Source organism: Frankliniella occidentalis, unplaced genomic scaffold (assembly GCF_000697945.3).
Source record: "Frankliniella occidentalis isolate FOCC.00 unplaced genomic scaffold, Focc_3.1 Scaffold13, whole genome shotgun sequence".
In the NCBI taxonomy this organism is placed as follows: Eukaryota; Metazoa; Arthropoda; class Insecta; order Thysanoptera; family Thripidae; genus Frankliniella; species Frankliniella occidentalis.
In genome coordinates, this window is record NW_026267143.1 from 277276 (window position 1) to 288994 (window position 11719).

At 49.2% G+C, this 11719-nt stretch overlaps 2 long non-coding RNA genes across 2 annotated transcripts; one reads left to right on the forward strand and one right to left on the reverse strand.

Moving 5' to 3' along the window:
* Nucleotides 1-4827: 4827 nt before the first annotated feature.
* LOC127748789 (uncharacterized) lies at nucleotides 4828-5332 on the reverse strand. Its single transcript, XR_008010776.1, has 2 exons — nucleotides 5074-5332; nucleotides 4828-4959 (listed from the first exon to the last, which is right to left on the reverse strand). It is a non-coding gene; the product is annotated as an uncharacterized LOC127748789 (long non-coding RNA).
* Nucleotides 5333-5487: 155 nt separating this feature from the next.
* LOC113210266 (uncharacterized) lies at nucleotides 5488-6018 on the forward strand. The gene is made up of 2 exons (XR_008010775.1): nucleotides 5488-5805; nucleotides 5894-6018. It is a non-coding gene; the product is annotated as an uncharacterized LOC113210266 (long non-coding RNA).
* Nucleotides 6019-11719: the final 5701 nt, after the last annotated feature.

Sequence of the window (11719 nt, forward strand, 5' to 3'; positions counted from 1 at the left end):
TATTACTAGAATTTTCTCAAATTAAAGTGGTTTCGTTTCCTGTACACACTAAATGGCGAGGGACAATTTTTGTACGTAGGCTGGATGTGTCTTTGAGCACATCTAAACCAAATGCAAATTTGCATCCAAGTCACATACAAAATATAGCATTTGTACCTAGCCTAGGTACACTTTGTACCTCTGTACAGACAAATTTGTATCTGATGAAGATGTGCTCAAAGACACATCTAACTAAGGTACAAAAATTGTCCCTCCCCTTTTAGAGTGTAGTTTTTGAACATTCTCTTTGTTACATCCACCGAGAAATAAACAAGGTTTTTACCACAGGGGTAAAATCAAATACAATTAAGGCTGTGTGTGAGTTTTTTGGGAGACAACCAGGAACGACAGAAATATTTATGAAATGCGAGTCAATAATTTATTTGCGTTTGTATGAAAATGTCGTCTGCGCCGAAGGCGATGAGGTGGGCTCTCTCCGGGGTTGTTTCTATTCAGTCAGCTTGGGTGGTGGAATGGGTGGCGATTCAGTCAGAGCTGGGGTAAGAGAAAGGAAAATACAAATCATATTATATATCACTGTTCGTCTCACTAACAATAGTTCATTATAATGATGAGCTTTTGCTTCGATACTGAATGTGTATCCTATTTTAACAAACAAAAGATTTCCAGGGAATAATACTTTCTTTGTTCTTACTTCACTTTGAAGTTTGAAGCGTACTTACACACACACACACACACAAAATCACACACACACACATACGCACACACACACACACGCACACGCGCACGCACACACACACACACAAACAGCACAAACAGTACTCGCGCGCGACAGTACTCTGACGCACCTTCGCGCACCTACTCACTTTAGTCTAGCGGTAGAGCAGATTGTAGTTGTAACCGTAGCCCAGCCCCTGCAGCCCGTAGCCGTAGTTGTAGTTATAGGCGTATGGCAGGTTGTAGCCGGAGTACAGCCCGGTGCGATACAGCGGGTTGATGTAGGAGCCGGTGCTGATGTAGGGGGAGATGAGCTGGGCGGAGGCCACGGCCAGGACGGCGAGCAGGAGCACGAACTTCAGCATGGTGGCGGAACAGGTCGTCTCTCTTGCTGCGGAAGGAGTCAACTGATGCCGGCCACCGGCAGGGGAGTTGCATTTATACGGGCAAGGGTGGTGACCATCCCACGAGAGCGACAGAAACGGAGGAAGAGAGGAGGAGAAGAGATGCAGCGGGGAGGCTGGGGCCTGCCTGCTTGAGGCTGATGCCCCCGCTTGCCCGGCTGCGATGCTGCGCTGGACCAGCCCTTCGCCCGATCCAGTCCGGACAGCCATTGCTCTGCCTTGCAAAGTCCTGGTCGTGGAACCTGTTTCCCTGCGGTGTTATGCGAAACAATAGGTTCGGCCGGGAAAACATCGAGGTGTGCGGGAGATTCGTAAGGATGCTGTATTGGCTTGTGCTGCGTCTGTGTATTCTGAACGGACAGGTGTGGCGCTTATGTTCTCTTTTAAATACATAGCGAATACTTTTCGGAATGTTTTATTAATTTAGAGGACCTAAACCAGCTGTAATCATTCAAGCCACTCCACTTGAAAACGAAGCAGACTGATTATTTTCTCATGCAGCTCGAAGTTACCAACTGAGGCTGACTTTGATGATTTTCTGACCTACGGAAAACGAAGTAAACTAAGGAACTTGATGTTGTTTGTGATCAACCCTATAACACATGCAGGTTTGCTCGATTCAAAATTTCGCTCGAATTCTATTCAAGTGTTTTCCAAAAATCTATGGATGGAAAATGTTTTGGACACCCTCGGGGCATGCTACCTTTGTTTTAGCGGTGATAACAACTATTAAGAAGGCGAAACGTTCACATGCGATTTTGCCATTTGCTTTGGCGAAACTGAACAACTATCTGAACCTCCTATTTTCCTCTGTAAATTTGTTTTGTTTCATTTGTTCTGTGCAGCGTTTAGGTGTGTCTGTGGCGGCGCATGAAGGCAAAGGGAGGCGGGCGAGGATAGAGGGGGAGGGGGAATTGCTCACGGCGCGCGGCCGGCGGCCGGCCGCCAGGGAAGCAGCGTGGCTCCACAACCTGTCGGCCTGCGGGCGAAGCCAAAAATAAAACAATCGCTGACTATCACTCTCGCTGGCTCCTCCTCCTCTCCCCTCAATCTCTCCCCCTCTCCCCCTTTTCCCTCTTCCCCTCCCCTCTCTCCCTCTCTCCCCCTCTCCCCCTTTTCCCTCTTCCCCTCCTCTCTCTGGCGTGCATCCTCTCGCCTGCACAGTCCTTCCAAGGCTGTGGCTGTGATGCGGAGCCCGTTCCCAATAAAACAGCGAATAAGCACCGCAGGCCGTGTGGTTCGCTGACCGGCCGGCGAGAGCATCGGGCGGCCGTGGCATTGGATGCACTGCACTCTCCGTCACACAAACCCGTGCGCACACGCAGACGCACACACACGCACGCACACACACACACACACTCGGCCATACTCCATTCTTGTTACCAAACCAACGCCGCGCATCGCGTGAGACAGAGACGAAGCGAGTAGACTCGCGCAGAAACAAAACCTGCTGGAGCCGCACACACCACACAAAGGGCCCCTCCCTCTCTCCCCCTCTCCTGTGGACGTTACCGTGTGACGTCAACTCTACCGACCAATCGATACTATTATTATGGGCAGCACACGGCGGCACAAAAGGGAAGTACTTTCTTTGGTTCGTTATATATGCTAAGTGCAGATATATCTCCGACGGTTAACTTCTGTCCGTTGTCAAATGAACCCTGAATTAGCCAGCGACAGAACATCCGAGCGACGTCAAACCATTCGAAGGGGTTTGAGAACTAGCCTGCTTATTAGATTGGCAATTCGGTGAGCAGGACTTCATTGAGGATGTGTAGTCACCGCAGCCGAAACCTCGGTTGCTGTAATTAAAATGGTGCTTAGTTTGCCCCCTGAGCCATAACCATAGAACGTTCTATCGTACTTGCTGAGTGTTTGGTTGGTTGGAGCGTGTAAACGCTCATAGCCAGCATGATAGAACGTTCTATGGTTATGACCGACAGGGTTTTCACTTGCCTGATACACTGTACGTATCGAGGAACATATTACACGCAGTGTAAGTAATGCCGAAAATAAGGAGAATATGATCCAAAGTTGTTTGAAAAGCCTGTGTAAGATTAAAACCACGTAATACGCGTCATATGTAATACACTGCATACGGGAATTCCGAGTGAAAACCCCTCGGTTATGACTCAGGGGGCTGACTGATCACCATTTTAGTTAGGGCAACCAAAGTATTTTTCTCCGTTTGAGCCTCAAAGTTCTCGCTTTGATTGGGCAAGGAAAATTTGCCTCACTCATATCGAGCATGAAACCTTACTTGTGTGTTCGCCGTGGCCTGTCCAAACACCACTTCACATAGATTTAAGAAAAGAAGAGGTCGGATAGCTCCTTCTCATGCGAGGACAGTGTGTGTCGCGTAGGGACGCCGCCCGCTCAGCGCGCCGTGGAACTCACCGCGTCAGACAATAGGAACAATTAGACGGGTCGCAAATAGGATGGGCCTAAAGAGGAGGGGGGAGGGTCAGCGCACTGTTTGCACAGGAGGCGCATTCAACTAGCGGGATTAAATTCGATCGGGGGAGGGCGGATGAGAGCAACGTAGAGGGAGCCTGGGCTAAAAGCGGCTGAATCCATGCCTTACGCTCATTGTGCACAATGTAACGACTTCTTTGTTACACACGTCCGCTTTGACTACTACTACTTTCAGTTGAGAGCTCAACCTTGTGCGAGAAATCCCTTCGCACTACCCAGAGAACGCGGTTCGGTCAAAATGACGTAGAGTGGTGGCCAGCCTTGATGTCATTATGACCATCATTTGATGTCGTTTGATACGAAAATGACAGTAGTCCTTACGTAGCGGTTGAGGCTCAGAAAGTAATTCCCTCAAAGTAACATCATTTAAATGTTAAAACTTTTCATTGAAAAAAATAAAAACGCCACACCTAACCTAAAGCTTAGCAGGTTACTGCTGGTAGGAGAGACAAGCGCAAGAAAATTACTAACTTAAATGTTTCTTTCTACACTTTTTGTAATACAATAACCGACAAGGACAGACCAGCCTTTACTCATATAGATTTTTTTTTGTTCGTAGTACTGGAGTTCCAGACCCCGTTCTATCCCAGTAACTTATTTATTTGTGATACTTGTAAGAAAGTAGGATTGAACCTGTAAAGGCTTCCATCGCCCTTCCCCCTTCCTTTTATCCCACACGAGCCACCGCCTATTCAGCGCGCTGTACGCCTCCAGACCGCCTCGCCTTACTGCCAACCGCGCACGGTGCCGTCGTCAGCCTGTCATCGGCGAGGTAGGCCACCCGCACAACATGCGCGCACATTGGTTGGCCTACCCGACGGCGGCTGCCCCATCCCGCGACGGTACAAGTTGTTATAGTTTCTTTGAAGGGCCCAACTGGAAGACTTCCGAAAAGGCTGGGGACTGCTCAATAACACGATACATTTGTAGACCAACACGGTGGGCAATAGTGATAGGTTTACAGGTAAATTTTGCATTATGCGTGTCGTGAAAATAGAATTTAAAATCGTAAATTTACAACCATGTCGTATCGAATTTGAATTGGTCGACAAGCAGGAATGGACTGCTGTGGCAAATTTTCACAGTCGACATCAATATTAGAAAGTGAATTTCTTTTGTTCTTGTAGCGGGATATAGTCAAAGAGAACACACCGTTTGGTTTGAATTGTTTGGGGATTTGCCGGTTGTCCGTTATTAAATAGGTATTTTCGATAAATAGGACAGAATCATGTATTCATTAGAAAAACTGTTTAATGTTCTTTTTCACTTCAATGTGCCGAAAGTGGTGATGCGTTGCGATCCATTGGCCGTTCTGCAGACGGTTCTTGTCTCACGAAGGGAAATCCGGGCTATGTAGGCAAACCTGTGCAGAGAAAAATAATTAATTATAGCTACTTTTCACTTTTTGGCACTTCTTAATCTTAATCATAAAATCAGATAGATAAACGAAAAAAGTATTTACAATGTTATAGCTTACATTTGGATTTAACGGTAGAGGTAGGAAGAGCCGTAGCCGAGGCCGGAGTAGGCGTAGGGGTAGGCGCCGTAGGTGCTGACTCCGGAGTAGGCAGGGTAGGCAGAGTAGGCGCTGACACCAGAGTAGGCGGGGTAGGCGCCGGCGCTGTAGGTGCTGTAGGGTGAGGCGATGTACTGGGCCGAGGCCACAGCCAGGACGGCGAAGACGAGGAGCAGGGACTTGAACATGGTGGCTGTTGGTGCTCGGTCTGGAGGACTGATGCTGGTTGCCGGCCGGCGGGAGCTTTTATACCGGTACCCCTTCAGGAGCCGGGCCCGGCGCTCTGCTAGTGGGGGTGGGCGTTGTGGGTGTGGCCCGCGGATCCTTTGTGATTCGGCGTGGTGCCGGTCTCCTCTGGCGGCTCCCGATAGACCACGCCCTGCTACGCCTCCAGGACACGCCGGTATAAAAGCTCCCGCCGGCCGGCAACCAGCATCAGTCCTCCAGACCGAGCACCAGCAGCCACCATGTTCAAGTCCCTGCTCCTCGTCTTCGCCGTCCTGGCTGTGGCCTCGGCCCAGTACATCGCCTCCCCTTACAGCACCTACAGTGCCGGCGCCTACCCCGCCTACTCTGGTGTCAGCGCCTACTCTGCCTACCCTGCTTACTCCGGAGTCAGCTCCTACGGTGCCTACCCCTACGCCTACTCTGGCCTCGGCTACGGTTCTTCTTACCTCTACCGTTAATTTATCAGTAAGTGTGACTAACGTGTATTCAATATTCCGGGAAAATGGAGAAATGAGAAAGTTGTTTTTAAATATAACGTTATTTTCTATTCTAGTGTCCCGGCAGAGGATGTCCGTCTGACCCAAGGCTACTCCACCTGGACACGGTCGCTGGGCAACAAAGACTTTCGGCACCATTTATGTCGCAAAATTTTAAATAAATAGTTTGCAATGTTAAAAACTCCAGAAGGTAGTTATTTCTGTTCCTCATAAACTTAATGAAGCGTTCTTCAAACGGTCGTGGCATTAGCGGTATCTTGTATTCGGACAAGTCTCACTCTCGGCAGCGCAGCACCGGCGCCAGATGGGTGGTGTGCAACCTCGGCGTACGACTGGCTGTGAAGCGTCTGCCAAGGAGGAGGAGGCCGTCCTGGCAGCAGAAGGAATGAGTGGAGTGTGCGGGGCGGGAGTGTGCGGGGAGCGGAGGAAGAGGAGAAAGAGGTGTGGCCCTCAGGATAGAGACGAACAGCGAGGGGGATTGAAATTGATGCAGGCTGAGGCGGCTGTGCTGCCAGGCTTGGTGGGGCTGCGGGCTGGGGCAGGTGGGGCGTCTGCTACCCCAACCGTGGCGGCAGTAACTCAGCCCTACCCCCACGTACGGGGGTTGTTGGGGGCAGCGGGCAACAGGCGCTTCGGAGCAGGCCAAATTAGATATGCTGGAAACGGGTGGGGGATTATTTTATTGGAACGTCCCATGCGAGCTCTGTAAAACAATTTCGTGTCGTTCCGGGCTTGGTTCTCTTGGTTCTAGGGCTTCGGTGGACACGAAGTGGAAGAGAGAGGGGGGCTTATGCATCTGGCTCGGAAGCATAGCACAGTCGAGATACCGGGTACGCAACAAGAGCGGCACAGGCAGGGCAAACAAATGATGCCCGCCGATGAATAACTCAACCCATCATTCGGCAGCAGTATTTTTTTTTCTAAAAGGAGGCAACCAATAAAACTGGCTGCTTTTCCTGGTTTTATTGTATCAGTATATTCAAAAGATACCGACAAGTAAAAAATCTTGCCTTTATAAAATTTTCTTTATAAAACTTGAGGGGGCTCACTTTCTGTAATCACGCTCTCCACATTTACCCGCCCACCTCCGTGGCCTTGCCACACTCGACGGTCGCGACCCCCGCATCGTCTTCCTACAGCCCTTACCAATTACTGGGAGGGGAAGCCCCGCTCTGGCAAATCTTCCCCTCGTTTTGCCGCTCCCTCAACACGGAGGTTAAGCCCCTTTAATTACCGTATCATGTTTGCGGCAGCGAAGTTTCCGAAAGGAGCATCGCGGAGCAGCAGAGAGGTGGGTGGTCACGGCACGGTTTCTGCCCACAAGTGGTGGAGACGTACTTAGTGGTGCACGCACTCTGTTCATACAAATGTGTACATAGTATACTTAAAATAGAGTGTACATGGCATGAGGCATTAATAAATGACATATGCCCTGCCCATGTATACTTTAGTTAGTTCATCAATATGTATACGAGCGCCAGTATGTGCATTTTTTTGCACAGTGTACGGTACATGGGTACATATTTATTTGTAAAAATGTGTACACTGTACAACAAATTTGTCGTATCATGTTATGTTAAAAGGCGACCACAGAGTGCACGAATTAGTGTGAAATTCACTGTTTTTCTGGAGTTGTGACTAATAAATTTCAAATGCAGTTTCGTCATTTTTTTTCGTGGAGAAACGACCAGCTGAATTTTACCCGCGCCTTTGACGTGCCCTCTGCCGCCCGCACGGCTCCGGTCAGAAGTCATTATTGGCAAACTTTCTTAGGAACGTCTCCTTTTTCGAGATCCATATTATTCGTAATGGGCCGCGGGGCCGCGCGGCGAGCAGTCTCTATCAATCTAGGCGACGGGTATATAACTTTTGACTTCTCAAGTAGTGGAGGCCAGCAGTGGTGCGGTCCAATTAGAATGGGTACAGTGACGCTCTCTCTATCCGTCTCCATCTGTCGCTCATCTCTCTCCCTCACTCTCTCGCCCTGTCTCTCTCCTTTGCCCCCCCCCCCTGTCCTTTGGTGTATCCTTGTTGCCAGGCAAACCAGACGGAGTCAATTCGACAGATTTTGCAAATCCTCTGCAAAGCAACCGAAATATAAATCGGCTCGGGTTGTGATCCGTCTAGAGGGAGAGGTGGACCACATGGTGGGAAAAGGGGGGGAGGGGGAGGGGGGCGTTGACAAGCTCTCCGGGCTACCTCTCGCGATTCCGCCGCGGCGCCGCAGTTCGACCTTCAAGTGATGAAAAGTTTAATTTTAATACCTGCGGAAGGCGGTGGGGTCGCCTCAGTGCCGCTCTCCGGCATCGCATCGCCGCCTCGGGACTTGGGCAGAATTTCACAGTCAAGTGTTTTGAGTTGCGTCAATAGAATGGAGCCCGTGGCGTGGCAGGTGTGGGCCGTGGCGAGGTGGGCGAGGCGGGCGGTGACTTAGGAGGGAAGATCGAGGAGGAAGCAATACCTGAGGAGCCTCTTAATCGCCGTGTTTAGTCCAGCCACAAGAAATACTGCTAAAATACTGCTGGGCAGGGGGAGGGAGGAGTCGGCTGGATGAGAGAGCGGGCGCTACCGAGAAGGGGCGCATGTACTATGTAACTTAAGATTTCACCCTTTTTTTCTTCTTTTTTTGCCTTCCTCCGATCACTTATTAGGGTGTAGGGGCTATCTCCAATTCAAACTTCGAGCAAGGCAACTACTAAAACTGATATAAGAATTCAAAACCAAAGTGCTCTGTGATTAAAAGTTGAAATTTAAAACAAAATCTTACCGGATAGTTTAAGACACGGCAGTTCACTTGCAATTATTACTGCATCAGTTTCAAATATTGCGGGGGAGGGCGAATGTAACTCTGTAAGACTTGGTGACCCTTTTACCCGGTCGGAAACAGGAGGGGGGCTTCTGCATAAAACGGCGCCGGAATGACTCAGTTGTTGTTTTTCCCAGGAGGGTGTCTACTGCTTCTTGCGCGAGATGGAGCTCTTGAACGAAACAGGCGCACATCACGCACGTCGACTGGACTTTGCATTTTATTTTTCTACCTGTATGTAAAGTGCAATGCACGCATTGAGTGAGGTGAGGACGCACTCTTCTACACGCCCTTGACTTGCCAGCTCGACTGCTGTTCAACTGGCAGCTGTGAAACAGACGTACACGGAGAGGAAAGTTCAGGTCAAACACCCAACAGTCTTGACAAATTAAGACCAAAAGTACTATCTGGAATTTTTCGGGCGTTTGTCACCAAATGCGGTCTGGTGCTTCGTCTAATGTCTGGTGCAGACGGGTAAAGAGTCTACAGGTTACAGTCTGATACCTTACCTTTTCTTACTCTGTGTTAATGGAACAATTTCACTAATGACGTACCATTGGTTGGGCAAAATACTTCCTGTTCGGTATGAAAAACCACCCTGACGGCACCCACTCCCTCTCATGTCTGTTTGTGATATTATCTTAGCGACGACTGCAGCGACGCAACAGCTATACAACAAGAGCTCGTTCTTTGAAGCTTCTGTAATTTTATAAGGTACAAAGAATACCGTGCCAGTGTCACCGTGTCAACGTAAACCAATTGAAAAAAAGGGGACCACTTTAGTTTTTATTTTGATTGTCCGATTGCTCTCAGGCATAGCTGCAGCGCCCCCGCTCCGCCCGGAGACAGCGCTACGCTGCGCCGTGAGGCGAGGGTAATGCCGCCATTGGCATACTGAAGAGAATCTGGACACGTCAGCTGTACTATTGCCCAGATCGGGTTGTGAGGGGTGGCTAGGGGTGCCAGGGCGGGAAGGGCGCAGTATTTTAATTGCAAATACCATCCAGTAGGATTTGAAGCGCCGCGCCGAGCCCAGCCAGCTGGCCGACCAGCGCTTGGGCGCTGCGGAGAGTATCCAGCATCCCGTGGGGGAGAAGGGCGAAAAAGCTTTCGAGAAAGGGTCGTTCGCGGTCCACTTTGTTTATCAAAATAAGGGAATGAGTCATTGCTTAACCCACGTCCTGCACCACCTCGACATTATTCAAGTTTTCATTGGTGATGTAGTGCAGAAAAGAGACTGCGTTTTTTGTTGATGTTGACATTCTTATATCTACGATGAAAGTGGAGGGTGTTAAAAATGTAAGGACCGTCGTTATTCAATACGCCTTTGCTTTCCTAAAGCAAACATTCATTTCCAAATTCACAGAAATGAATGGTGCCGCTGGACAACAGCTCGTGGTGTTCATTCATATTCGGATTCCGGATTTGCTGTTGTAATCCGCGTGGGATGATATGACCCTTGCTACCTCTCTGGCCGCGACGGCCCGTGCCGAGCGATCAGTTTTGCATATATAGAGAGCCCTCACCCTTCCTCCCCTTGGTGCATTCACCTCCTCCCACCACACACACCGCACCCCTTCCTATTCCGTGTCCTTATCACTCACTGTGTTCCTCTTTCCTGCACTACTCACTCTCACATATTCCTTAAACGAGGCTTCCGTTTCATGTTACGAATTTTCCTCTGCAATGATAGGGTAACAACAATACGCATACTTTTAGTTGAAACCCACACATATTCAGATGAACAAGAACTGCCGTAATTCCTATGTGGGGTAGAAATCGTTTGCCCTTTGTAGGAGCCGGCAAACATTATTTAAGGGGAAAAGTTTTGGAAAAGGGCCACGAAAAAAACAAAAAAACTCCTGTTTCCGGCGCAAGAAAAGTAATTTTCATGTGGTGTGGTGTGTGGTGTGTGGGGCTCACGCGCTGCGCCCGCCCACGCCCATTATACCCCCATTCAGAGCGAGGCCTTGGCGCGCGTCGCCGCGATGTCGCCCGGGCGATACAGAGCGGCCCTCGGGCGTCCTTCCAGCAGCTTCCAGCAGCTTCCAGCACGCCCGCACGACACTGTCAGGCTCACTTCATCTAACGTACCAACGGTATGCACGCACAGTAAAAAAAAGAATAAGCTAAAATAATTACCTACACTATCAGATTCCTTATCGAGGTTTTCGTTTCTTGCAATAGATAATTTTATTGTGCAACGGCGAGGTTCCAACGAAATTGTTATGGGGTGCTCACAGATTTGTTTGTTGTTATCAAAAAAAGGTTTTGTTGATAATAAAAGGAAAAATAATAAAAACAATTTCTTTGCGGTTAAAAGTCACTAAGGGATTGGGGATGTGATCAATTCACTAATATGGCCTTAGATCAGAGTATTAGCTTACCTATCTAAAAATTAGCCAGAACGGTTATCTAGAAAAAAAAAGGAACTAGCTGTGGAACACTGGTAAAATAAAACAAGTGAGCATAATTTAAACACCAACGTGTTTAAGTTATGATTTTAAACATTACATGGTGTTTAGCTCAAGTTGTTCACTTGCGCGTGGTGTGCAAATTTTAAACGTTTTGTGAACGTTTACATGCTGCACACTTGTACGCACCCAAATCTATAGGAACCATATGGTGGGCAGCTGCTATACTTTTCGGAAGTGTTAAAAGTTCAAACACCAATTGATGTTTAACCTAGTTAAACACCACGAACACCACAATGTGTTGAAAAAATGTACACTTGAACAAACTAGTTTGTTCATACGATACACATGATTGCTGTGCTGCTGTGCATGCTTTTCTGGCGCCAGAAAAAAAAATTGTGTGTGTGAGCGTGCATGTGTGTGGAGGTCAGTGTGCCTCAGACCGAGACAGCCAGACGAGACGCCGCCGTGACGACAGCGTTACCCGCCTAACTCGTGCATAGGCCCCCCTGTGTCTGATGCGCACACGCGGCGTCGTGCCGGCCGGCTGCGTGCGCGCGACGCGCTGTGGGTCATGCACGCCGCGCCGTGACCTTGGCCGCGGCCGCGTCCCAACCTCACCTGCTGCTGCATACGTTGGCCCCCTTCCCACGCCCCCCCCC